The sequence below is a fragment of the Phyllobates terribilis genome, unplaced genomic scaffold, assembly GCF_046119375.1.
Source record: "Phyllobates terribilis strain yellow unplaced genomic scaffold, ASM4611937v1 Scaffold_29__1_contigs__length_15306474, whole genome shotgun sequence".
NCBI classification, from domain to species: Eukaryota; Metazoa; Chordata; class Amphibia; order Anura; family Dendrobatidae; genus Phyllobates; species Phyllobates terribilis.
The window spans coordinates 14,472,561-14,499,220 of record NW_027362789.1 but is presented as its reverse complement, the minus strand read 5'-3'; the positions used below and the strand labels follow the sequence as shown (position 1 = coordinate 14,499,220).

Below are 26,660 nucleotides of genomic sequence, written 5' to 3'. Positions count from 1 at the left end.
TTTAATTTTTCCCTCCACATGATGTTGCAGGGCAGGCCCGGCTTGCCTGCTGAAATAAAAGCGGCTGGGCACGTTGTATTGTGGGACTGCCAATGCCATAAAGTTACGGAAGGTGTCAGTCTCCACCAGCCTGAATGATAGCATTTCAAGGGCCAGTAGTTTAGCAATGCCAGCATTCAGAGCCTGTGCTCGGGGGTTTGCCGAGTATGGGCGCCTTTTCTCCCATGCCTGTGCTAATGATGGCTGTAGACTGGCCTGGGAGTGTGAGGATGACAGGGAAAGTGGTGCTGTGGGTGGAATTACACTGTGTCTCTGTACAACAGTGCCAGAGATTCTTCCATGGCGATCCTGTGAGGAAGCCGAACCAGCTGTGTGTGAGCTGGAGGAAGAGGCTACAACACGAGCTGAAGAGGTGGTAGGTGGCGCTGTAAATTGGCCTAGGTCTTCAGTGTGTTTTTGTAACTCCACCACGTGCTTGGTCCGCACATGTTTCCACATATTTGTGGTATTGAGGTTGCTGACACTTTTCCCTCTTTTCACCTTCTGATTACACGGCTTGCATTTGACAAAGCAAATGTCATCTACAACTGTGTCAAAAAAGGACCAGGCACTGCAAGTCTTGGGAGCGCCCGCTTTGGATTTTGGAAGAGCCATGCTCCTAATGGGTGCCGAAGTGGAGGCTACAGGCAACCAAGTCTGCCCCCTCCCTCTCCCTCCTTTTTGGGTTGTTCGGGGAATCTCTTCCTCAGAGCTGCTCCCACCACCTTCCTGTCCCTCACGCCATGATGGGTCAAGGACCTCATCATCTACACCACCCTCTTCAAACAACTGCTTCCCCTGAGTAGTCTCGACAGTACAGTACGCACCAGAAAGTGGCACCTGAGTCTCATCATCAGATGCGTACTGAGGTGTGCTGCTGACCATAGGCACTGGCCCACCCGCCTCTTCAGATTCAGAGAGACAAAACGGTTGCGCATCACTGCATACTACCTCTTCTTCAAATTCTCGAATTCTGCTTGGCTGGCCCCCTCTTTCCAAGCCAAGAGATTCAGAGAACAGAAGTAGAGATGGCTCCTGTCCAGGGCTCTCTGACTGCCAGGGCAATTTGGCAGGTGGTGAAGAGACAGATGGGTGCTCTTCAGTGCTCAGGACCTGAGAGGATCTGGAACTAATTGAAGTCAATGCGTTAGCTGCCATCCATCCGACAACAGCTTCAATTTGGTCCTCCCGCAGCAGTGGGGTGCGGCTAGCTCCTACAAAGCTGCGCATAAAGGACTGTTCCCTGGTAAAACTGGGGGATGCTGAGTCACTGGTGCCCGCAGCAGGCACAGAATCCCCATGTCCTCTCCCTGCAGGCACAGAATCCTCACGTCCTCTCCCTGCAGAAACTCCACGCCCACGACCACGACCACATGCCTTACTCCCTGCCTTCTTCATCTTGGTAGACTGATAAAGATAGGCAGAAAAGTACTAAGGGCTTAGTGTGCTTATTCCTGAACAGCTGCTAACAGGTATAAGAACACTAATTTTATAAAGTGTGGACTAGACTTTAATATGAGCTAATGTGGCCTACACAACTGTAAAGTGTAGTGTTTGGTGAACTTTATTTAGGTTTTTTTTGTCACAAAAAGACACTGGATGTGCCCAAAGATGTAATACCGATAGTATCACAAACTTTTTGTAGCTATTACAATGTAGGAAGGTAATCTACAATGCAATAGATGAGGCTACAAAAATTAGGCTAATACTAATCTGGCTGGGGCTGCAGGGCACAATGCTGTAGAAAGGCTCCTCTAACTACTCCTATATAGTGTGTTTGGAACCAATGTAGCTGAATACGGATGGAACCACCACACTAATAGGAGATATCAGGAAAAATTATGAATTGGCAAAAAAGGACAATGTATGAGGCCGTGACACACACTGAGTGCACTACAACCAGACGTGGCTGAAGTACACACTACAGGGTGAGCTGCACTCACACACACAGACCTTGCAGACAGCGGTGAACAGTACAGATGCAGAGCACTGTGCACTAGCGCTGCAAGACAAAAAAAATTTCTCTATCTACTCCTATATAGAGTATTTGGAACCAATTTAGCTGAATACGGATGGAACCACCACACTAATAGGAGATATCAGGAAAAATTATGAATTGGCAAAAAAGGACAATGTATGAGGCAGTGACACACACTGAGTTTACTACAACCAGACGTGGTTGAAGCACACACTACAGGGTGAGCTGCACTCACACACAGAGACCTTGCAGACAGCTGTGAACAGCACAGAGAACTGTGCACTAGCGCTGCAAGGGACAGTGATTTATAAAGTAGCTTGGTTAAAGCAGAATAGACCAAACAGGTAGCTAAAACTGTCCCTCAGAACAACAGCATCCTATCCCTAACTGAATTCACAGCAGAGTGAGCTGAAAATGGCAGCGGTGGCTTTTATAGTGCATCATGACATCATTTCAGCAGCCAATCACAGCCATGCCATTAGTTAAGATGCCTACATGCCTAACAGGATGTGCCCACACTTCTTAGGATCCTCATTGGCTGAATAAAATGAAACTGGCTCATTGCATTATGGGAACTTCCGATTCCGGTATACGATATTGCAAAAGTATCGGAATTAAGTATCGGAATTCCGATACCGCGAATATCGGCCGATACCCGATATTTCAGTATCGGAATGCTCAACACTACTCGTGAGTGATCAGCTGATCGCTCACGTGACCTCACCGTGGGAACATTCTCAAGAATCTGTATCAGGAGTGCAGCAGGTAGAGTCTGTATCAGGAGTGCAGCAGGCAGGGTCTGTATCAGGAGTGCAGCAGGCAGTGTCTATATCAGGAGTGCAGCAGGTAGAGTCTGTATCAGGAGTGCAGCAGGCAGAGTCTGTATCAGGAGTCCAGCAGGCAGAGTCTGTATCAGGAGAGCAGCAGGTAGAGTCTGTATCAGGAGTGCAGCAGGCAGAGTCTGTATCAGGAGTCCAGCAGGCAGAGTCTGTATCAGGAGTGCAGCAGGCAGAGTCTGTATCAGGAGTGCAGCAGGCAGAGTCTGTATCAGGAGTGCCGCAGGCACAGTCTGTATCAGGAGTGCAGCAGGCAGAGTCTGTATCAGGAGTCCAGCAGGCAGAGTCTGTATCAGGAGTGCAGCAGGCAGAGTCTGTATCAGGAGTGCAGCAAGGACTAGTACGCAACCTTACACAACTTTAACTGCAGAACAGGAAGGTTCCACTAGAGCCAACAGGAAAAGATGGAGACCCAATCAGGATTCCCCACATTTAAAAAAAATTAGTGGCAGATGCCAGCAAAGTGGCATCAATTTCACTACTGTAGAAATAGTGTAAATAAGACCCACGCCTCTTCCAGTACAGCCAACCACAAAGATGAAGATCTAACCAGGAGTGTTCACATTGCCCTCCCTAACACCACCGAAGTGGCAAAAATGTCATCAGACTACAAGTAGTTTAACGCAGACCCATACCTGTCCCACTACAGCCACCCCAGGAGATGCAGACTCAATCGGCATTATTTACATTTAAAAAAAAGGCCTAAGACCACCATTTCCGTGGCCAACAGATTGGAGATGGTGGAGTTCAACCTCTTAGCTTTGTCATGTGTAGGATGAAACTATCTTTTACGTGACCACAACAGCGGGATTGAGGGCTGGCTGCAGTGCTGAGAGAGGGCAGAGTATGGTGAAATAGACAAACCGATAGACCGTGAGTGAGGTGCAGATGTTAGGGTGGATTGAGAAACATGTGGTGTGCTCAGAGAAACAAACACAGCAGGCATGTCCGCTTCACTTACAGCTCACGGGCTGTCACTCAGCCTAACTGCAGCGGGTATACAGCTGGTTCTGTCGGACACCTGCGTGACACAACTTGGCATGGTAACAGAGGAGGAGGAAGAAGCAGCAGAGGTGTTTGATGGGGCGGCTGATGGTTGTTTATTGAAAATCAATTTAGAGTTTATCATGTTTGTGTACCCATTTGAGGAGAATAATATCTGCACCAAATGCTCAATTTCACTACAGTATAACTATAGAAATGCATGGAGACCAAAACCTCTTCCACTACAGTCAACCCAATGGATGGAGACCCATTCAGGATTCCCCACATTTCCAAAAATTAGTGGCAGACGCCAGCAAAGTGTAATCAATTTCACTACAGTAGAAAGAGTGTAAATGAGACCCAGATCTCTTCCAGTACAGACAAGCCAAGAGATGGAGACTTAACCAGGAGTGTTCACATTGCCATAAATGAGGGCCTAAGAAACACCACCGAAGTGGCATCAATTTCACTAGAGTATAAGTATTGCAAAGGAGGCCTAAACCAGTTCCACTACAGCCAACCCAATAGATGGAGACCCAATCAGGATTCCCCACATTTAAAAAAAATTGTGGCAGACGCCAGCAAAGTGGCATCAATTTCACTACTGTACAAATAGTGTAAATAAGACCCACACCTCTTCCAGTACAGCCAACCCAGGAGATGGTGACCTAACCAGGAGTGTTCACATTGCCCTAAATGAGGGCCTAACACCACTGAAGTGGCATCAATGTCATCAGACTACATGTAGTTTAATGCAGACCCAAACATGTCCCACTACAGCCAACCCAATGGATGAAGACACAATCAGAATTCTCCACATTTCCCAAAATTAGGGCCTAAAACCTGCAGCAGCAAGAGCAGGCACAGAAGCCATATCACAGACTGCAATTTCAAGAGATCAATGCAGCACACTCAAAACAACAACATCGACTACTATGTACAGTCTGCAATTGGGGTGCAAAAGTCCTTGGAGATCAATGATTTGTTCATCTTGGTGAAAGTTAGGCGGTCTACACTTTCAGGGGACAGCCAGGTGCGCTTATCCGTCAAGACACCACCAGCAGCACTGAAGTCACGTTCAGAGAGAATGCTAGCTGCCGGGCATGATAAAACCTCCAAGGTGTGAGAGGCGAGCTCAGGCCATTCATCCATTTTTGAAGACCAAAATGTAAAAGGGTCCAAACCCTCCCTGATGGTATTGATATTGAACTCTAGATACTCTTGCACCATCCTCTCCAGTCGTTCACCACGTGTCAGACTTGTACTCTGTTGTGCTGGTGCACCAGCTGGTGCAAAAAATATGTGAAAGGATTCACAGAAATTGCTTCTGCCACTTACTCTGCTGCTGCTAATGTTTTGGCGTTGACAAACTGACGTGCTGGAGGTTGAAAGACTACAGCTGCGATGCACACTGTGTGTCTCACTGTTATCTTGGGGAAAACCTCTATTAAGGTTGCTTAAAAGCTTGTTTCGATACTCCAACATAAGCGGGTCCCTCTCCAGAGCAGGAAGCATCTGGCAAAATTAACTCTTTTAACGTGGATCTAACAGAGTGGCAATATTTAGTATTATTTCGAATCCTAACTATACGGGGATCATGTTGCAGATAGAGCATCAAAAAAGCACTCATAAGTCGGGCTCTTCCAGTAGGTCCAAAGCCAGGCTGTATTGTGGGCTGCGTAACACTGATGCTTGTTTCCTCCATCTCCTCCACATTCAAACGGGAGGGGAGGATTATCCTCTTCATCCTCTGATAGCTGCTCACCCATCACCTCTTCCTCCTCCATTAGTTCCTCGGCTCTTGCACCTTCACTAACAATTTTCCTGGTATCACCAAACCCCCTTGATCGCTATAATCCACCGTCACTTGGCATCCACCTGTGTGACGACAGTCTGGAAATTTGAGACATTGGTATCCCTTCCGCACCCTCCTTTCTTCTGGGGCCACCACCTCCTGCCGCAGATTATTCAAAGTTTGCTCCAGCATGTATATGATCGGAATAGTGAAGCTGATGATGGCATCGTCGGTGCTAACCAGTTTAGTAGCCATTTCAAAACCATGCAGAAGGGCACAGAGGTCCTTAATCTGTTCCTACTGCGCAAACGTGATATGCTCCAAGTCCGTACAGCGTTGCCCCAAGCTATATGTCATGACATACTGAGTCAGAGCTCGTTGCTGCTGGCATATTCGCTGCAACATGTGCAGAGTGGAATTCCACCACGTCGGCACATCGCAGATCAACCTGTTAACTGGCACAGACAAACACCTCTGTATCGATGCAAGTCGATGACATGAGGGTTGCAAACGGTGGAAGTGACCACACAGCTTCTGTACTTTGTGAAGCAGCTCATCCAGGCCAGGATAGTGGCGGAGAAATCGCTGTACCACCAGGTTGAGGACATGAGCCATGCAAGGCACGTGTGCGAGCTTGCCTCGGCCTAGGGTCGCTAACAGGTTCTCACCGTTATCGCACATGGCCTTCCCTGGCTCTAGATTCAGCGGAGACAGCCATTGCTCAAACTGAGCCTGGAGAGCTGCCCACAACTCTTCACCTGTATGACTGCGATTTCCAAGGCATATTAATTTGAAGACTGCCTGATTATGGTGAGCCCTGACTGCGCATTATGGAGGTTTTGTCTATTCGCTCCGCACCCTTGGAATGCGTGTCTCGTTAAGGCAGAGGTTGAGTGTGCAGGTGGAGGCCCTAGAGGAGGTGGAGGACGCAGAAGCAGCGGAGGAAGTGGGAAATGCAGAGGTTTCTTCTGCAAGCCTTGGGGATTCCAAGATTTGTGGATCAGCCCCTTCCCCCACAGCCACCAGAGTCACCCAGTGCCCAGTCAGCGAGATGTAACGCCCTTGGCTATGCTTACTCGTCCAGGTGTCTGTGGTGAAATGCACCCTGGCACACGTAGATTTAGACAAGGAAGGATGCAGTGCTCCTCGTGCTTGCATCACTCCATATCTGTGCCGTAGGGTGAAATGTAACCTCCTCGTCTTCCTCCTCCATCTCCTCTGATGAGCTACTCCGCTGCGTGACTCTGAGTTCACACCAAGTAGGATCTTCAACCTCGTCATCATCCAATGTGTTATCCCATTCCTCGCCCTCAGAGTGACCCCTCTCCTCTTGTTGCCCTGACAGCACAGTACAATCCGCATGAGCCTCAGGTATCTGAGTCTCATCTGGATCACCTCCCTCCCCTGTGGTTAACGTCTGGTGATGAGGTTCAGGAACCTGCTCTTACCCTACTTCGTCCTGCCCCGAATCCAAGCTAAAAAAATTTGGGCATCGGTGCAGATGCTTTCCTCCCCTTGACTCTGTGACTGTTAAGAGTACACTTCTGATGCCCATGGTGTAGAATGGGTGAATAGTTCTACAGACTCGCCCATCTGTGGTTCGCTACAGTCAGCTGGGCAGTTTTGACGAGGGGAAAACATGAGTAATTGGGGTGCCACCTCTGAGGACTGTACTGCGTGTGATGTTGAGGTGGAGGAAGAGGAGGAGATGCCACTGGAAGCAGAGCTTGCCATCCACTGGTGCACCTGCTCTTTCTGGGCCTTATCAACAAGGCGTATCGCTGTGCAGCTGCCAAAGGACTAACATAAGTTGTCAGTTGTCTTTGGATAGGACCTGTTTGTGTTAGTTCACTAGTGCTTTCACTAACATTACCACATACCCCACGTACACCTTGAACACCAAGCCTATTCCCCCTTCTACCACGTCCTCTCTTTTTCCCACTCATGTTGGTCAGATACAGACGTAGGAGCAAGCAATTAACTAAAGAAAAATATGTTTTTTTCCTGTGCAATAGCTCAGCACACACCTGAATTTCAGTGACACTAAATGACAAGGTAAGATATGGCCTGCCGCATAACATTACTAATACACAAAAGAAATTTGTTAGTGTGCATGAGGCCGATAAAACCTACGAGATATTCTCCAAACAATTTCAAACTGAGATGTCCCCTGCTGTATTACTTTAGGAACAGAAGACTTTTTTTTTTAATGCGGATGAGGCCAGTATGACATAGAATATATGCTCCCAAATATTTCAAACGCAGATCTAGCCAGCAGTATATTTTTGGGTTGCTCTGCATAAGTTCTGCGTCCATCTGAATTTGACCGCCACTGACTTAGTAGCTGGCTTATAGCACTGTATGACTTTTGGCACAGGAAAAAATATTTTTTGGACTGGGCGTAGCAAGAGAAAAATTTTTTTTTTTACTCTGAAGGCTGTGCGCCCACGTAGCATTTTTCAAGCGTATATGCTGCGGAATTTCCGCAGCGTAAACGCTTGAAAAACGCATGTATATCCGCACCACATGGTCCCCAATGGGATTCCGCAAGTTCTATGCACATGCTGCGGATTTTTCCGCAGCGTTTATGCCGCGTTCAAAAATCCGCAGCATGTCATTTAATTTTGCGTTTCCGCAAGCGGAATTGCCTTTGTCCAATGCATAAAAAACGCAAGGCAATTCCGCATGTGGAAAACGCGTGATAAACGCGCGAAAAATGCGCGATAAACGCGTGCGGAATTCTGCATGCGTTTTTCCGGGAGAGGACTTGCATTTATGCAGCAGAAATTTTCTGCTTCATAAATGCAACGTGGGCACATAGCCGAAACCACCTGAAGTTCAACTCCACTAAAATAGTATCTGACACTAAAAAAACTTTACTGCACACAGCTTTCAATATCACAATAGCAACAGAAAAAAACTGATTTTGTGCTCTGCAATAAGAAGCTCTGCAGACTGTGCACAGCACATTTTCAACCCCACTAAATGAAAAGGTGCACTGCGCTTGCTTGATCACATTAGCAAGTGCAAAAAAAGATTCAAGGTATACTAAGCCATGGAGCTCTATACCAGCGGTGCACAGCACTATTGTATGGCATGGGCCCTCTGTTTCTGTCAGAATCTCAGTACTTGCACAAGAACACCAAAAATGTGCTGCACCAGCGGTTGCAGAGGTACACAGGCCAGGAATTATCTACACTATCTGACTGCCACACAAGCGCCCATCTATCTAGCTAATATCTCTCATTACACAGGAGAACACTGAGCTGCGTCTGTCTCCAGCAGTGACATGGATATAATGGTGCTGAGGGAACATGGCCGCTTTTTACATTGAGAGGACATGTGATTTCTGCAGCCAATTGCAGAAGCCCTTATGTCTGGACAGTGTAGATGCTTCCTGCGCTATGATTGGCTGGCTGCGCTTTCCTCAGTTAAAGTTACCGCCCACAGGAAAAAAGAAAAAAAAGTGCGCCGCTGATCTGATCTGTTCTAAGCTCTCCACAGCCCCTACACTCACCTGGCACATATCACCGCCCATCATACACTTGCACTATGCTAGCAAAACTGTTCAAAACGCCGTGGTTGCCCTGTATTCATGGTCCCACGCAAATTCTTAAACTTTTCAGATTTTAAGAAAGTTTGCTCGCCTTTGTGATCACAAATCCGAATGTGCCATATTTGTGCTGAATTTGAAACTTTCGCACATTCGCCGAACAAATTCGCTCAACACTAGTGACGACCACAGTTTTAGGCTGGGGTCTTTTAGTATAGTATTGTTCAGCGACCAAGTGTGAATAAGTTCAACAACACACAGCTGTCTGACTTTAAATCGAGTATATTTGGTATGCTCCACAAAATGTCTGTATTATTATGTCAGTAATATGGGATCAGGTGTGACGACCACGGTTTTAGGCTGGGGCCTTTTAGTATAGTATTGTTCAACCACCAAGTGTGAATATGTTCAACAATACACAGCTGGCTGACTTTAAATAGAGTATATTTGGCACGCTCAACAAAATGTCTATTATTACGGCAGTAATATGGGATCAGGTGTGATGATGGAAAATTGTCTCTGCTTTACAATACAGCAATGTGAATAAAATTAAAAAAAATGCCTGTATTCTGCTAACAAGCATATGGAGCAGCAAAATGGTGTACTGTATTGCTTTTTAAGCTACTAATCAGGATTAAGATAAAAAAAAAATTAGACCTGGCCCCTGATATCTGTGGCCATGTCTACAGATATCTGTAACAGCAGGAGCAGACAGAACGTGCAATGGACCCTATTGTGCTGTATACAGTGTCCACAAAACCTGCCTGCCTAACTCCTGCTATCACCACTGAATATATGCAGCTGGATTAGTCTTCAGAAGGACTGTTAGTTCAGATGGATATCTATCTTGGTGTGGAATACCTATACCTAACTATTACACTGCCAATTCTGTCCTTCACACAGCAGCACCTCTCCCTACTCTGCCTGTTTCCGGGTTAGACTGTGATAAGCATAGGGGCACCAGGTCTTATATATACCCGATGACGATATGCGGCCAGCCAATCACTCTAATGCCACAACCAAGATGGCTATGGCATTACAGTGACTGGCAGACAATCTCTGCATGTTCATTGGCTCTCTTAAGAGCACCAAACATGCAGGACGGGGACCCGAGCTCCCGCCCAAGCATCCCGGAAATACTCGCCAAGAATGTCGAGCAGTGAGATGCTTGGGCTAGAACCAAGCAGTGTCGAGCACACTCGCTCATCACTACTTCTGACCTTTGGGCACCACCACATCCACATCCCCGTTCCTCAACGTCACCCTTTCCCATATTGAATGCTTTATGGAAAAAAATTCCCTGGCTTTATTTTTCACAAGTAGCCTCACAGATGTGTTATGTATATGTGGCACCCCAGGGGTCTGGTTTCCACAGTAATGCAATGTTATGTCTGAGAGCAGGTGGGAGGTCTCTTGGTCAGGAATCCTATGCATGCCACACCTCCTGCCCAGTCCTGGGAGGGGAAGGACTTCCCCTATATAAACCTGGGGCTGAGGCAGGGTTAGAGAGTTCAGAGGGAGAGTTCAGCCAGGAGGGCTGACAGGGAGCTGTGGCTCCGGCTGGGCCCAGCTCCTGGGCCATGCCAGAAGTAGAGAAGAGAAGCAGCATAGGAAGAAACAACAGGAGCTCTGTGGGAGCAGTGTTACAAGGAGTCAGGGGCTGGCAGCTGCAGAGCTCGCCCTGACTGAGAAGATTTCTTACCGGACCCAGAGTCCGAGGCTGTGGGGACTAACTCCTACCCAGCAGCAGAATCCGTCAGGCAGGGGATTTCAGGTCCTCTGGCCAAGAAACCCGAAGGCACGGTCACACGCATGGGACCAGCACCGCCGTCGTGGAGCGGAAGCTACTAGAAGGCCCCGAGTCACCGGCCATACGGGTGAGCACCACATGGTACACTCAGGGACGTGGGCTACTTAAACTCGCTTCTAGCAAGGTAGCCAGAAGAGTATCGTTAGTTTGGGAGGCCTACAACTCCGCCTGGCCAGGGGAGATCCCATCTGCTCAAGGACTGACCAGGCCCCAATCGCTAGCCAGTACTCCGGGAGGGTCTATCTTTGTCACCAGTAAAGACCCTGAACTACACCGTACCGTCTCCGAGTGGTTCCTGCTACCCCCATCATCCACGTCGGCTGCCCTGAGGCCATACCCCTCCCGTTGGGGGTTATACCATCCCCGCTGCACCATCCTTCCACCGGCCTCAGCGGTCTGCCCTGCAGCGGCAGCTCCATAGCTGCATTCAACGGGTGGCGTAGTCGTACAACATCTACTATTAAGAACACTGCCGTCCAGTTTGACTCCCTGGGCACGGACCGGGTCACCGCCACGAGACTACTACCCCCATCTGATCCGGCTCCGGGTAAGCTCCCGCATGCGCAACGCAGCGCGACACAGGCCCAGGGGCGCGTCATATAAATTCCCTGTATGTAGCAATGTGTGGGCAATTTTTGTAAGCTATCAGCTTTATTACACACGGCAACAGCAGACTCAGGAAAATTAGTGGTAAATAGTTTAGTTTGCGTATCTCAGAAGGCTTTGCGCTAAATGCACAACTGCTAGATAAATATACGCTTTTTATTTAACCAATAGCAGAGTAATTTTTTTGTTATATTGCCTTTATGACACACGCCAACAGCAGACTCAGGAAAATTACTGGTAAATAGTTTAGTTTGCATAGCTCAGCAGGCATAATGATTCCAGATAAAAAATCAGTTTTATTGTGTATTAAAAATATAAAAAAGGAGGTCCCACGGACACTCCTAAATAGAGCACAACCAATAAAATAGTAGGTCATAGGTGAAAACTACACAAAGGACAGAGAGACAACCATGTGAGTCCACATATATGGTTTCATGAAAAGAAGTGACAATATTATCAATCCAAGTATCAATAAATCCAGTTACCAAGTAATTGGACAACGTAACTTACAAGCACTGTATACAATCATGCATATGTGTTATCCTGGCATCATAACAGTAAAGGTGCCCATAAGACATGTGTAACCTTCTATGATGTTCAGAAATATACTGACATTGCCTGGGAAGAGAAATTGACACTGACATAAAGATGAGTCATAACATACCCATAGTGCTGTATGGACCGGTGTCTCGCTGGGGACCCGACGCGTGTTTCGCGTGAGGCTCTTCGGGGGGCGTTGTGCACAACATTGTGCCAGGATAACACATATGTATGATTGTATACCGTGCTTGTAAGTTACGTTAAACAACCAAAATATCCAGATCAATATATACTAAACGTCTGGACAAAGAAGAGATACCAGCTGTATATAAAAGGTAGGTGGTGACAGATAAGGTAATTAATTTATCTACCCATACCTTATTCACAACTCAACTAACACTCTTAGAGAAGGGCCCTACCTATCCTCCCTCTCATCACCTAGACCAGTTCACTACGGTGAAAGATACACATCTATTTGCAAGGAAACTCATTTACAAAAAATTACATTACAAAACAGCGTTACATGACCTATTTCCTACCAGAGAAGAAAGGGAAGCATTGGAAACCCTGGAATCTCTGGAGGCAGAAAGTAATTCAGAGGTTAGTGACTTTCCCCGTAATCTATGTAACAAATCTAAGAAATTTCCAGCCCTCAGCCTATGTCCTGCCATTGAGGTATTCACTAAGTTGGTCACTTTGGACATTGAGAATCTTTCCCAATGTACGCCTTGGAAATCTAACCTAAGTAAAATGGAAAAAAATGTCGCTAAAATATTTACAAAAATTGAAAGATGTTATTTTTAAACCTGCGGATAAATGGGGAAACCTCGTTGTCGGGCCAGTCAGCCTTTACAAAAAGCAAGCATGTAAACTTCTGAATACCCCCCATTGTTATAAAAAAAACTTTCTTATAACCCCCTATCCTCTTTCCAGGATGAATTGGTGTCTATCCTCGAAAGGGCATTCAAACAGGGTGTGATACCAAAAGAGCTGTTGGATACGGTGCGCAAACTACAGCCCCGTTTGGCCACCTTTGACTTAATTCCAAAACATCACAAAAATCTGATTGATCCGCCAGGCAGGCCAATTGTTGCCAGTAACGGCAGTTTGTGTGAAATTATATCTAATGTAATTGATCACTACTTGAAGCCCTTGGTCTCTGGCCTGCCCTCCTACAAGATACCACGGCCGCCCTACAAAGATTGGATCACCTCTGCCTCGGTGACCATATAGTCATGGTCACTGCAGACATAGAGACACTTTATACGTCCATCAAACATGAAGATGGTATTAGGGTGGTTTCGTGGTATCTGAAGTCAAGTGGTCTTAAGCTGTCCCTGGCCGAGCTGCTCGTGGTCCTCCTGGAATTTGTCCTTCGACATGTGTCTACTTACAACAACAGGGCTCCGATATGGGGGCCTCCTGTGTCCCCTCCTACGCCAACCTTTTTTTGGGTTCGTGGGAGCGGGATATATTCCAGGCGGATACCACCTGTTGAGATGGACACCGTCCAGGGAAGGATGAGATACATTGATGATATATGGTTTGCGCGGGAGGCTACGGCCAGAGATTTGGAGAGGCTTATGACCAAGCTGAATGATAATTTGAATATTCGGCTAACATATAAATCTGGAAGAAGTCTGGACTTCTTGGATTTAAAAATCAGGGTATCTGAGAATGGTATTATAACTACTGACATATTTAGGAAACCAACTGCGACAAACTCGTTGTTGCACGCAGAATTGGCACACCCACCCTCCACCATAAGAGGAATTCCAATAGGTCAGTTCCTTAGGGCCAAGAGGATATGCTCTAATGAGAAAACATTTGAGGAACAAGTGACAGAACTGGCAAATCGGTTTGAAGAGGGGATATAGCCGTAGGTCAATCAGACGGAGTTACAGGATAGCAGCACGAACCCCAAGAGATCAATAAATTTATGGCAATAAAAAAAACATCAACAAATCGGAGGAGGTATGATTTATTTTGGTATATAACAATCAGTGGCCTGAAGTGAGATCAATAATACAGAAGCACTGGTAAGTTCTATTAACAGATCCTATCCTCTGTCAAATCCTCCCCCCAGCACCCGTAATGGTGGCGAAGCGAAGTCCAAACTTAAAAGATCTGTTGGTTTACTGTCACTATAATCTGGAGAGATGTAGAGATAAACAGGAAAGAAATTAATGTTTTTTTCCCGTGCGGGCTTTGTAAGGCGTGTGGTTATTTGAAGAAGGCAAAGAAGTTTGATAATTTTGGTGGCTCCAAAACATTTGAAATAAGAGCACATTTAAATTGTACCTTGAAGGGCGTAATTTATTATGCCCAATGTCCTTGTAAAAAGATATATATCGGACTTACTACTAAAGAATTAAAAATTTGAGTAAGAGAGCATGTTAGGGACATTATCAAAGCCAAAACGGTGGAAGACCCTAGCACTCTCAAAACTTTACCACGCCATTTTTTACATCACCATCAATGCAGCCCAAGAGAATTCCGCATCATAGATATTGATCAAGTCACCATGGGAGCAAGAGGAGTGGACCTGGGGAAGATTTTAGCACAATTGGAGAGTAAGTGGATCTATCGACTGGGTACCCTAGCACCGGCAGGACTTAATGAAAGCTTTGGGTTCAGTTCCTTCCTATAATAGAGGCTAAAGAGTAGATGGGGGTTTCTTTTAATATCTTATGGTTTTATTGTATATGTATTGGTGCTTGTTTTTAATTGTTTTTATTCATCCTTAGGAAAGCTTTTGCCTGGGTTGATGGGTCATGCGGGATGTCTGTTTCCAGTGGCTGGGGGACCAGCTCAACTGTACGAGCAAGGCAGTTGCACGTCTATCCTCGCGGATGACTCTATACGTGTGGGATAGAAGACTACAGTGACAATATAGTCGGCTATGTGAATTAATGTATCACTATGTTAGATGTGGTTCTTAAATGTATAGTTTTTTTTTATACTAATATATACAGTGGGTACGGAAAGTATTCAGACCCCTTTAAATTTTTCACTCTTTGCTTCATTGCAGCCATTTGGTAAATTCTAAAAAGTTCATTTTTTTCTCATTAAAGTACACTCTGCACCCCATCTTGACTGAAAAAAACAGAAATGTAGAAATTTGTGCAAATTTATTAAAAAAGAAAAATTGATATCACATGGTCATAAGTATTCAGACCCTTTGCTCAGACACTCATATTTAAGGCACATGCTGTCCATTTCCTTGTGATCCTCCTTGAGATGGTTCTACTCCTTCATTGGAGTCCAGTTGTGTTTAATTAAACTGATAGGACTTGATTTGGAAAGGCACACACCTGTCTATATAAGACCCCACAGCTCACAGTGCATGTCAGACCAAATGAGAATCATGAGCTCAAAGGAACTGCCCAAGGAGCTCAGAGACAGAATTGTGGCAAGGCACAGATCTAGCCAAGGTTATAAAAGAATTTCTGCATTACTCAAGGTTCATAAGAGCACAGTGGCCTCCATAATCCTTAAATGGAAGAAGTTTAGGACCACCAGAAGTCTTCCTAGACTTGGCTGTCCTGCCAAACTGAGCAATAGTGGGAGAAGAGCCTTGGTGCGAGAGGGAAAGAAGAATCCCCAAGATCACTGTGACTGATCTCCAGAAATGCAGTAGGGAGATGGGGAGAAAGTTCCACAAAGTCAACTATCACTGCAGCCCTCCACTAGTCGGGCCTTTATGGCAGAGTGATAATAAACACTTCGGCAAGCATAGTGAGGATCACGAGTATGGAGTGCGGAAGAGCCACGACTCACACCCCATAGTCGCACAAAAAACTGCCTACTCAAGATAAATGTAAACACAGGAGAAAACTGAGTGTACAGCATATAGAAAAGACTTTATTAGTAAAAATATAAATACATAATATTACATATATAGTAAATAGATGCAAATAGGGAGACGATACAGAACCACGGAAGCACGTAGCGGCTATCCACAGCTAACAAATGTAGCAGGATAGTATAAAGAGGGGGAGAGGGAAGAGCGACCCAGAGTAGCAAGTGCTAATGATGGACAAAATAGGAGAGGTATGTATAGAAGGATATCAGTACTTCAAGTAATAGTGGATACATATCCCATTTTTCCCCCTAATGGGGCCAGAGTAGGTATAGTCCATAATATAAAATACACTCACCGATGAAATCACCAAGGGACGCTCAAGGAGGGGGCCAGGGGACAGGGCAGGAGCAGACCAGTGTGGGACCTGCGGGCCTCGACGCGCGTTTCGCAAGTTTGCTTTGTCAAGAGGCGTCACAGTGAGGGCACCGGCGTCTTTTTAAATATCCCCCCCAAAAAAAATTAGGTCACATGTGCACGCATGTGACCGGAAGGAAATGGCCGCCAACCGGAAGGCGTGAGCGGCGCATGCGCGGGGATCGTCAAACCGTCCCGCCCCCAGAACGCCCGTCATGACGTCGGCGCGAACCCGGAAGTGCTAAGGAGCAGAGTCCGGGGTAGCGCCGACACCATGGAGACAGACGCCTGGGAAGCCAGGAGGGTGAGTAGCCCCGCGCATGCGCACCGCCAAACCAGGAGGCCAGGTATAGTTACCAAAATACTCTTGTCCACATATGCATTATATCACCATAATCAAATGCAATAAGTCTCACATGGAACATATATAAGTGAGTACAACTACACAAATTGAAATACATAGAGACAATAGGTGCAAATGTAGAAAAAGGGAGGTGGAAATGTCCATGACATAAAGGCAACCTGGGGGCAGTATCTGAAGATGTCAAAAATCAATCCATTTCCTTATCTTCGATCTTGTCAGCGAGAGGGAGGATATCACTGGAAGCAGGCTGCACGATAGGTATAAGGTCCACAGAGAAGGACACTATATATACATACAAAAAGAAAGAAATTAAGAAATTAAAAATAATAAATCCATACTAATAAATATTAAAAACAACATGAGCCACGGAGGCTCACTGCCTATGAGGAAATATGTACAGAAGGGGCCACAGGAGAGCATGCAGTAAATGGCGCATAGGCTGCATAGTAAATAGTATCCAAAAGGAGGATGATCATATGATCATAATGATAAAATTTGTTCCTCCATATTACCCAAAAGGGGATTGTAAGGACCGTCAATCCAATAGAGGCGCAGGACAAAAAAGCACGATATGTGTCACAAAAAAGGTGAGAAGCCCAAACTTTCATTCCAACCCCGCGGTGCCAGAGTGTTAAGGGTGATGATCCATCTAACAAATTTTATCATTATGATCATATGGTGATATAATGCATATGTGGACAAGAGTATTTTGGTAACTATACCTGGCCTCCTGGTTTGGCGGTGCGCATGCGCGGGGCTACTCACCCTCCTGGCTTCCCAGGCGTCTGTCTCCATGGTGTCGGTGCTTCCCCGGACTCTGCTCCTTAGCACTTCCGGGTTCGCGCCGACGTCATGACGGGCGTTCTGGGGGCGGGACGGTTTGACGATCCCCGCGCATGCGCCGCTCACGCCTTCCGGTTGGCGGCCATTTCCTTCCGGTCACATGCGTGCACATGTGACCTAATTTTTTTGGGGGGGGATATTTAAAAAGACGCCGGTGCCCTCACTGTGACGCCTCTTGACAAAGCAAACTTGCGAAACGTGCGTCGAGGCCCGCAGGTCCCACACTGGTCTGCTCCTGCCCTGTCCCCTGGCCCCCTCCTTGAGCGTCCCTTGGTGATTTCATCGGTGAGTGTATTTTATATTATGGACTATACCTACTCTGGCCCCATTAGGGGGAAAAATGGGATATGTATCCACTATTACTTGAAGTACTGATATCCTTCTATACATACCTCTCCTATTTTGTCCATCATTAGCACTTGCTACTCTGGGTCGCTCTTCCCTCTCCCCCTCTTTATACTATCCTGCTACATTTGTTAGCTGTGGATAGCCGCTACGTGCTTCCGTGGTTCTGTATCATCTCCCTATTTGCATCTATTTACTATATATGTAATATTATGTATTTATATTTTTACTAATAAAGTCTTTTCTATATGCTGTACACTCCGTTTTCTCCTGTGTTTTTACTTTTAACTTTATGGCAGAGTGGCCCGACGGAAGCCTCTCCTCAGTGCAAGACATATGAAAGCCCACATAGAGTTTGCTCAAAAACACATGAAGGACTCCCAGACTATGAGAAATAAGATTCTCTGTTCTGACGAGACGAAGAGAGAACTTTTTGGTGATAATTGTAAGCGGTATGTGTGGAGAAAACCAGGCACTGCTCATCACCTGCCCAATACAATCCCAACAGTGCAACATGGTGGTGGCAGCATCATGCTATGGGGGTGTTTTTCAGCTGCAGGGACAGGACGACTGGTTGTAATTGAAGGAAACATGAATGCGACCAAGTACAGAGATATCCTGGATGAAAACCTCTTCCAGAGTGCTCTGGACCTCAGACTTGGCCGAAGGTTCACCTTCCAACAAGACAATGACCCTAAGCACACAGCTAAAATAACAAAGGAGTGACTTCAGAACAACTCTGTGACCATTCTTGACTGGCCCAGCCAGAGTCCTAACCTAAACCCAATTGAGCATCTCTGGAGAGACCTGAAAATGGCTGTCCACCAACGTTCACCATCCAACCTGACGGAACTGAAGAGGATCTGCAAGGAAGAATGGCAGAGGATCCCCAAATCCAGGTGTGAAAAACTTGTTGCATCATTCCCAAGAAGACTCATGGGTGTACTAGCTGAAAAGGGAGTTTCTACTCAATACAGAGTAAAGGATCTGAATACTTACCATGTGATATTTCATATTTCAGTTTTTTCTTTTTTAATAAATTTGCAAAAATGTCTACATTTCTGTTTTTTTTTTCAGTCAAGATGGGGTGCAGAGTGGACTTTAATGAGAAAAAAAAATGAACCTTTTAGAATTTACCAAATGGCAGCAATGAAACAAAGAGTGAAAAATTGAAAGGGGTCTGAATACTTTCCGTATCCACTGTATTTATGTTATGTATCAACTTTTGCATATTTATTGTAGGTTTTAGGTATTTAAGTTATATTTAATTTTAATGTGTATGGACTATCTAGGGTCACTACCCTTGCCCTCATATTGAGCACTTATGCACTTTATTTATATAAAATTGGAAATATATAGCTATCCTAGCTTGTTTTTATATAGTATGGGTTTCAGAACACTACATACTCTTTGCACTAGGCACATTTTCTTTTTATACTTTGGTCTATTATTCTCATTAAGATAAGTGTTCCATATTGGGTTTTTATTTTATATTTATTTCTATTCGGGAATATTTCATGTATTTCTCTCCTTCTATTCCCTATATTGTATGAGGAATGTCCTATTATATTTTATATACAGTTAGGTCCATATATATTTGGACAGAGACAACATTTTTCTAATTTTGGTTGTAGACATTACCACAATGAATTTTAAACAAAACAATTCAGATGTAGTTGAAGTTCAGACTTTCAGCTTTCATTTGAGGGGATCCACATTAAAATTGGATGAAGGGTTTAGGAGTTTCAGCTCCTTAACATGTGCCACCCTGTTTTTAAAGGGACCAAAAGTAATTGGACAGATTAAATAATTGTAAATCAAATGTTCATTTCTAGTACTTGGTGGAAAACCCTTTGTTGGCAATGACTGCCTGAAGTCTTGAACTCATGGACATCACCAGACGCTGTGTTTCCTCCTTTTTGAGGCTCTGACAGGCCTTCACTGTGGTGGTTTTCAGTTGCTGTTTGTTTGTGGGCCTTTCTGTCTGAAGTTTAGTCTTTAACAAGTGAAATGCATGCTCAATTGGGTTGAGATCAGGTGAGTGACTTGGCCATTCAAGAATATTCCACTTCTTTGCTTTAATAAACTCCTAGGTTGCTTTGGCTTTATGTTTTGGGTCATTGTCCATCTGTAGTATGAAACGAAGACCAATCAGTTTGGCTGCATTTGGCTGGATCTGAGCACACAGTATGGCTCTGAATACATCATAATTCATTCGGCTGCTTCTGTCCTGTGTCACATCATCAATAAACACTAGTGACCCAGTGCCACTGGCAGCCATGCATGCCCAAGCCATCACACTGCTTCCGCCGTGTTTTACAGATGATGTAGTATGTTTTGGATCATGAGCTGTACCACGCCTTCACCATACTTCTCTCTTTCCATCATTCTGGTAGAGGTTGATCTTGGTTTCATCTGTCAATAGAATGTCTTCCAGAACTGTGCTTGCTTTTTTAGATGTTTTTTTTTAGCAAAGTCCAGTCTAGCCTTTTTATTCTTGATGCTTATGAGTGGCTTGCACCGTGCAGTGAACCCTCAGTATTTACTTCCATGCAGTCTTCTCTTTATGGTAGATTTGGATATTGATAAGCCTACCTCCTGGAGAGTGTTATTCACTTGGTTGGCTGTTGTGAAGGGGTTTCTCTTCACCATGGAGATTATTCTGCGATCATCCACCACTGTTGTCTTCCGTGGGCGCCCAGGTCTTTTTGCATTGATGAGTTCACCAGTGCTTTCTTTCTTTCTCAGGATGTACCAAACTGTCGATTTTGCCACTCCTTATATAGTAGCAATTTCTCGGATGGGTTTTCTCTGTTTTTGCAGCTTAAGGATGGCTTGTTTCACCTGCATGGAGAGCTCCTTTGACCGCATGTTTACTTCACAGCAAAACCTTGCAAATGCAAGCACCACACCTCAAATCAACTCCAGGCCTTTTATCTGCTTAATTGAGAATGACATAACGAAGGGATTGCCCACACCTGTCCATGAAATAGCCTTGGAGTCAATTGTCCAATTACTTTTGGTGCCTTTAAAAACAGGGTGTCACATGTTAAGGAGTTGAAACTCCTAAACTCTTCATCCAATTTTAAAGTGGATCCCCTCAAATGAAAGCTGAAAGTCTGAACTTCAACTGCATCTGAATTGTTTTGTTTAAAATTCATTGTGGTAATGTCTAGAACCAAAATTAGAAGAATGTTGTCTCTGTCCAAATATATATGGACCTAACTGTATAGACCTCTATATGTCCTGGGCCCCATATCCCTTGACTGAATCCAAATTGATAGATTGATAGAGCGCACATATCCCTTCAGACTTCCGGAAGTGCCGGCACACGTGACCGCTATGCGTTTCAGCATGCTGGTCACAGCGTGCTTCTCAGGAAGTCCCATTTGCCATAAGGGATGGACCGATGCGTGTTTGCACCACCCACTCCAGGCATGTGACAACAAGCAATAACGCGGACACTCTGACGTGGCAATTTTCTATTGGATGGTACAATATTTATATATCACGGCCCCTATTCCTATAGACAAGCCCCGGAAGAAGCGTTGGCGAAACAGTGTCGGGTGGGGACGACACTGCATGTGGTGACAGTGGATTGACTAGGTAACTTTACCCTGTGTATATATGATTGATCCAGTCTGCAGTTTCCCTGTATTCATAGGCCTGTTTTACATCATGACATGGCTATCCATTGCCTGTATGACCATCATAGTCACTGAAGCACTGGCACCTTAAACGTTGGCATTTTAGGCTGTATTTTGTGAATTTTTTCATTAGGACAGTCTCTTCAGTATTGATTTAAATAAATTTTTGTAAATCTATGTTACCATCATGTGTATGATTTATGTCACTTAGTAACAAGTACATTGTATATATACGTATATGGCATTATATTGATTAATTCATTGTTTACTAGTGACATTCAGTTTTTTGGCCTTTTTTGGGGGTTAATTTTCCCTCCCAGCTCATGTATGTGTCGCTCCTTTATACAGGTTGTTGCCCTGTCTTGTTAATTGGTTTTATCAATTTGATTAAATAAAATCTATACCTTTTATATGCAGCTGGTATCTCTTCTTTGTCCAGACGTTTAGTATATATTGATCTGGATATTTTGGTTGTTTATTCATGTTGAAGTGTCCAGGAATGGAATAACATAGGACATTTAATGTAATTAATTGTAAGTTACGTTGCCCATTTACTTGGTAACTTGATTTATTGATACTTGGATTGATAATATTGTCACTTCTTTTCGTGTACATATATTTGTGGAGTCATATTGTTATCTCTCTGTCCTTTGTGTAGTTTTCACCCATGACATACTATTCTATTGGTTGTGCTCTATTTAGGAGGGTCCGTGGGACCTTCTTTTTAGATTTTTGATACACAATCAAACTGATTTTTTATCTGGACTCATTATGATGGTGACCTGACTCTTTTTGGGGCTCAGTCACTCCACTCTTTTTGTAGGTTGTACTTTATTGAGAGCGCCCACATATGAACTATGGTTTATCTATTCCGCCATGTTCTTCGGTTTATATGCTTCTGACTATACACAATGCAACCTAGCAGAGATCTGCAGCATGTACTTGCAATGCTAACACCCTGCCGCCCTTTTCCTCTCCCTCGTATTAAATCTCAGCCTACGCTATCTCAACCTAACAGAGAACTAATCTTGGGTGTGTGTAAAAATCTAAAAATAGGGGCGCTGGTAAGTTAACACAGTGGGTCTGCAGCAAACGGTATGTGTCACCATAAACCACTGAGGGGATAAAACAAAATGTAAAAAGCCATTGCGCTGATATCCTCTTCCGTGTAAGTGAGGATTGTTGGAAGGATAATAATGAATGGATTTTCAAATGTTCAGTGAATTTTATTATTTTATTCGTTCATTACAATACTGTTAGAGATTTCATAGATACATAAATTAGTATAAAACCAAGGAGTCGAGCTATATTAAAAAAGAGACCAATTGGTCAGTCTTCCAGGGATCCAGAGCTGATTAGGACCTGTAATAGGATATATAAAGACTGTGATTACTAGCCTGTATAGGGTAGATGTTTTATGGTAGGACTACTGTACATGTATTTACCTTAAAATGTGAGAAGGTCTCTGTAGATGATGAAGAGGAGGATGAGGAGGGATGTGGGTCCTCTTGTGAGGTAGGATGTCAGAATTGATGCTGAAATTAGAAATCTCATTAAAGAAGAAGCTCTGTCTTGTTTCGGTTAATTGGATTATTTTGAATTATAAGAGGACTTACATAAAGAGCACAAATCTTGATGTTTAATTATTATCCAGCTGCTACTCCCCGGAAGGGGGCTATCTGCCAGTTACAGATACCCATCGCTTAGGTCGCCAAGTCATCTCTATAGGTGAGCCACACTGTATACGAACTTTCCTAAACAACTTTACTACCCTAGGGCACCATCTTATTGTAGCTGACACCGGGATTCTTGCTTCTTCAGGATAAAAGCAAAACCTTAATAGGGCCCTCAAGGATCACCCATAAGTAACACCCTAGCATAACCAGGTAAACCTTCGAACTACCAGATACAACATACAATAAGCTTTAAACACCATAAAACTGTATATTTTCGGTTTAGGCCACAGGCTCAACCAGCTACATCAATCGGAATCAACCTCCTACAGCCCCACAGGAATATACACCCTTCCACCTGGGGGACACCCCTGGATAATAATTAAACATCAAGATTTGTGCTCTTTATGTAAGTCCTCTAATAATTCAAAATAATCGAATTAACCGAAACAAGACAGAGCTTCTTCTCTTTAATGAGATTTCTAATTTCAGCATCAATTCTGACATCCTACCTCACAAGAGGACCCACACCCCTCCTCATCCTCCTCTTCATCATCTACAGAGACCTTCTCACATTTTAAGGTAAATACATGTACAGTAGTCCTACCATAAAACATCTAACCTATACAGGCTAGTAATCACAGTCTTTATATATCCTATTACAGGTCCTAATCAGCTCTGGATCCCTGGAAGACTGACCAAGTGGTCTCTTTTTTAATATAGCTCGACTCCTTGGTTTTATACTAATTTATATATCTATGAAATCTCTAACAGTATTTTAATGAATTAATAAAATAATAAAATTCACTGAACATTTGAAAACCCATTCATTATTATCCTTCCAACAATCCTCACTTATCCTCCTCAGTGTATCAGCGCAATGGCTTTTTAAATTTAGAGAACTAATCTTCACTCTAAATAGCTCTTAAAAGAGCTTTTTGGACTCAAACACTCCCTATACGCTGCTTTCACTCTCCCTGCTCTCACACTACGTAGATTCCTCATTTACTATGTGCAAGATGGCGCCGGCAGGGCTTAAATATCCCCCTACGATGCTGTAAGGCCAGCCAATCACAGTAATGCCACAACAAAGATGGCAGCGGTATTACTGTGATTGGCAAGCAAGCCCAGCATGTTCATTGGTTGCAAATAAAGCGCCAAACATTCTGGGCGGGTCACTCGAATATACCCAGGTGAATAGGTAATTACTTGCAGAATAGCCTGAATTGTGTACTATTCGTGCGAGTAACGAATAGTGCCGAATGTATTCGCTCATCACTAGTAAAAAGACATAAATCCAAGTGACACATTCATTCCTGCTCCGAGTGTCAAAGGTTGTCATAACGCTGTCTCTCTGAGATTTGAAGTTACCTTTTAATACAAGTAATTTCATGTCCATGATGCTGTGATTAGGGATACAAAAATGTTTGGCCACAGATAGATCTATTCTTTTTTCTTTTATTGTGTGACAATGAGAATTCATCCTTGTTCTAAGTTTTTGCCCTGTCTCCCCTACATACAGACCCCCAGTTGGACATTTGGTACATATAATTAAGTACACTACATTAGTTGTGATGCAGCTGAAAGTACCTGGGATCTTGTGGTCCTGATGTGAGTTGGGAATCTTTATCTTGTCCGTGGTCATTACACATGGACAGGTTTTACATTTACAGTTGGTGAGGATGAATTTTGTAAGTTTCACCACAAAGGTGAAAATATCCTCCCGGTCAGTTTGCTTTCCCTCCCAGTACCTTTTCATTCTAACAATGTTAGGTTTCTGGGAGATTATACTTGTTCCTTTTATTTTTGGTTCTCCTTAGCTTGCCTTCTTTGCCCTACACTCCCTGACAGAAGTTATGTCGCTTATCCATGTTATGTAAATAAAAGCTTATAACCTGACGTTAAATTCATCCATTGGTTTTATAAATTACTCTTTTGAAAGCTGAAACCCTCCCAAATTTGGTTTAGGTTAAGAAAATAAATTGGCATTAATGCTGAAATATTGATCATTTAATGAACACAGAATGGTCAGATTTTGGTAAGACAAAAGTTTTGTCGCCTGGTCATATAATGCACCCAATCCTAATTTACATCCTCACCAGTGCTCAGTAAATGATCAGTTAATTAGTGGGTGTGTATAAAAAGAAACTCAGCACCCCAGACCTTCACTTGAACTGCAACTTGAGCTCTGACAACATGCCAAAAATCCACCCTGCGACCAAAGCCTTGATTATCAAGAGGCTGGAGACCAGATCCACTGCAGAGGTGGCTGGCACCTTTAATGTGTCTCAGCGTCAAGTACAAAGAATTAAAAAAAGATTTGAAGAGACTGAAGATGTGTTTGACAAGCCCAGGTCAGGCAGACCCCGTAAGACAACTGCACAGGATGAACGTTAATTGGTTAGAAATCCAAAGCAAGCCCCTCTTCCACTGCAGCAGAGCTCCAACAGGCCTGGTCACCTCAAGTCCCTGTGTCAACTAGAACAGTTTGTAGGATTCTGTCTCGAAATAGCCTCCATGGTCGAATCAGTGCCCAGAAGCCAGCACTAAACAAAAGACAAATAAAAAACCATGAGGCATTTGCAAAGTCCCACAGCCTGCTAAACAAATGGACGCTGGAAAAGTGGCAGAAGGTGGATTTATCTGATGAATGTTCAGTGGAATTACACCACAGCCGCCGCAAATACTGCAGGAGCCCTACTTGAGCCCGTATGGATCCAAAATACACCCAGAAAGATCATGGTCTGGGGTTACATTCAGTATGGGGGGGTGCGAAACATGTGCAAGGTGGAAGGCAATATCAATAGCCTAAAATATCAAGAAGTATTAGCTACCTCTTACATTCCAAATCATAAAAGGGGTCAAATTCTGCAGCAGGATGATGCTCCATCTCATACATCCATCTCTACAACAAAGTTCCTCCAGGCAAAAAAGATCAAGGTGCTCAAGGACTGGCCAGCCCAGTCACCAGACATGAACATCATTTAGCAAGTTTGGGGTAGGATAAAAGAGGAAGCTTGGAAGACAAAACCAAAGAATCTAGATGAACTCTGGGAGGCATGTAAGACTGCATTCTCTGCTATTCCTGATGACGTCATTAATAAATTGTATGAATCATTGTTGAACCGCATGGATGCAGTCCTTCAAGCTCATGGAAGTCACACAAAATATTAAATATGACTCTAATAGCACCACAACTTCATTCATCAATGTTATGCAACATATATTTTTATTTTAAGATAATTATTTGCTTGAATATCACATTACTTTCTGTGGGCGACAAAACTTTGGTCTTGCCAAAATCTGACCATTCGGTGTTCATTAAATGATCAATATTTCACCATTGATGCCAATCTATTTTCTTAACCGAAACCAAATTTGGGAGGGTTTCAGATTTCAAAAGAGTAATTTATAAAACCAATGGATGA

The 26,660-nt window shown here is 44.2% G+C and overlaps 1 protein-coding gene across 1 annotated transcript in view; it reads right to left on the bottom strand.

Annotated features, from left to right (window-relative positions):
* Positions 1 to 26,660, bottom strand: part of LOC141178644 (uncharacterized) — a 1,052,471-nt gene that overhangs the window by 602,908 nt on the left and 422,903 nt on the right. The gene's annotated exons all lie outside the window — the stretch shown is intronic.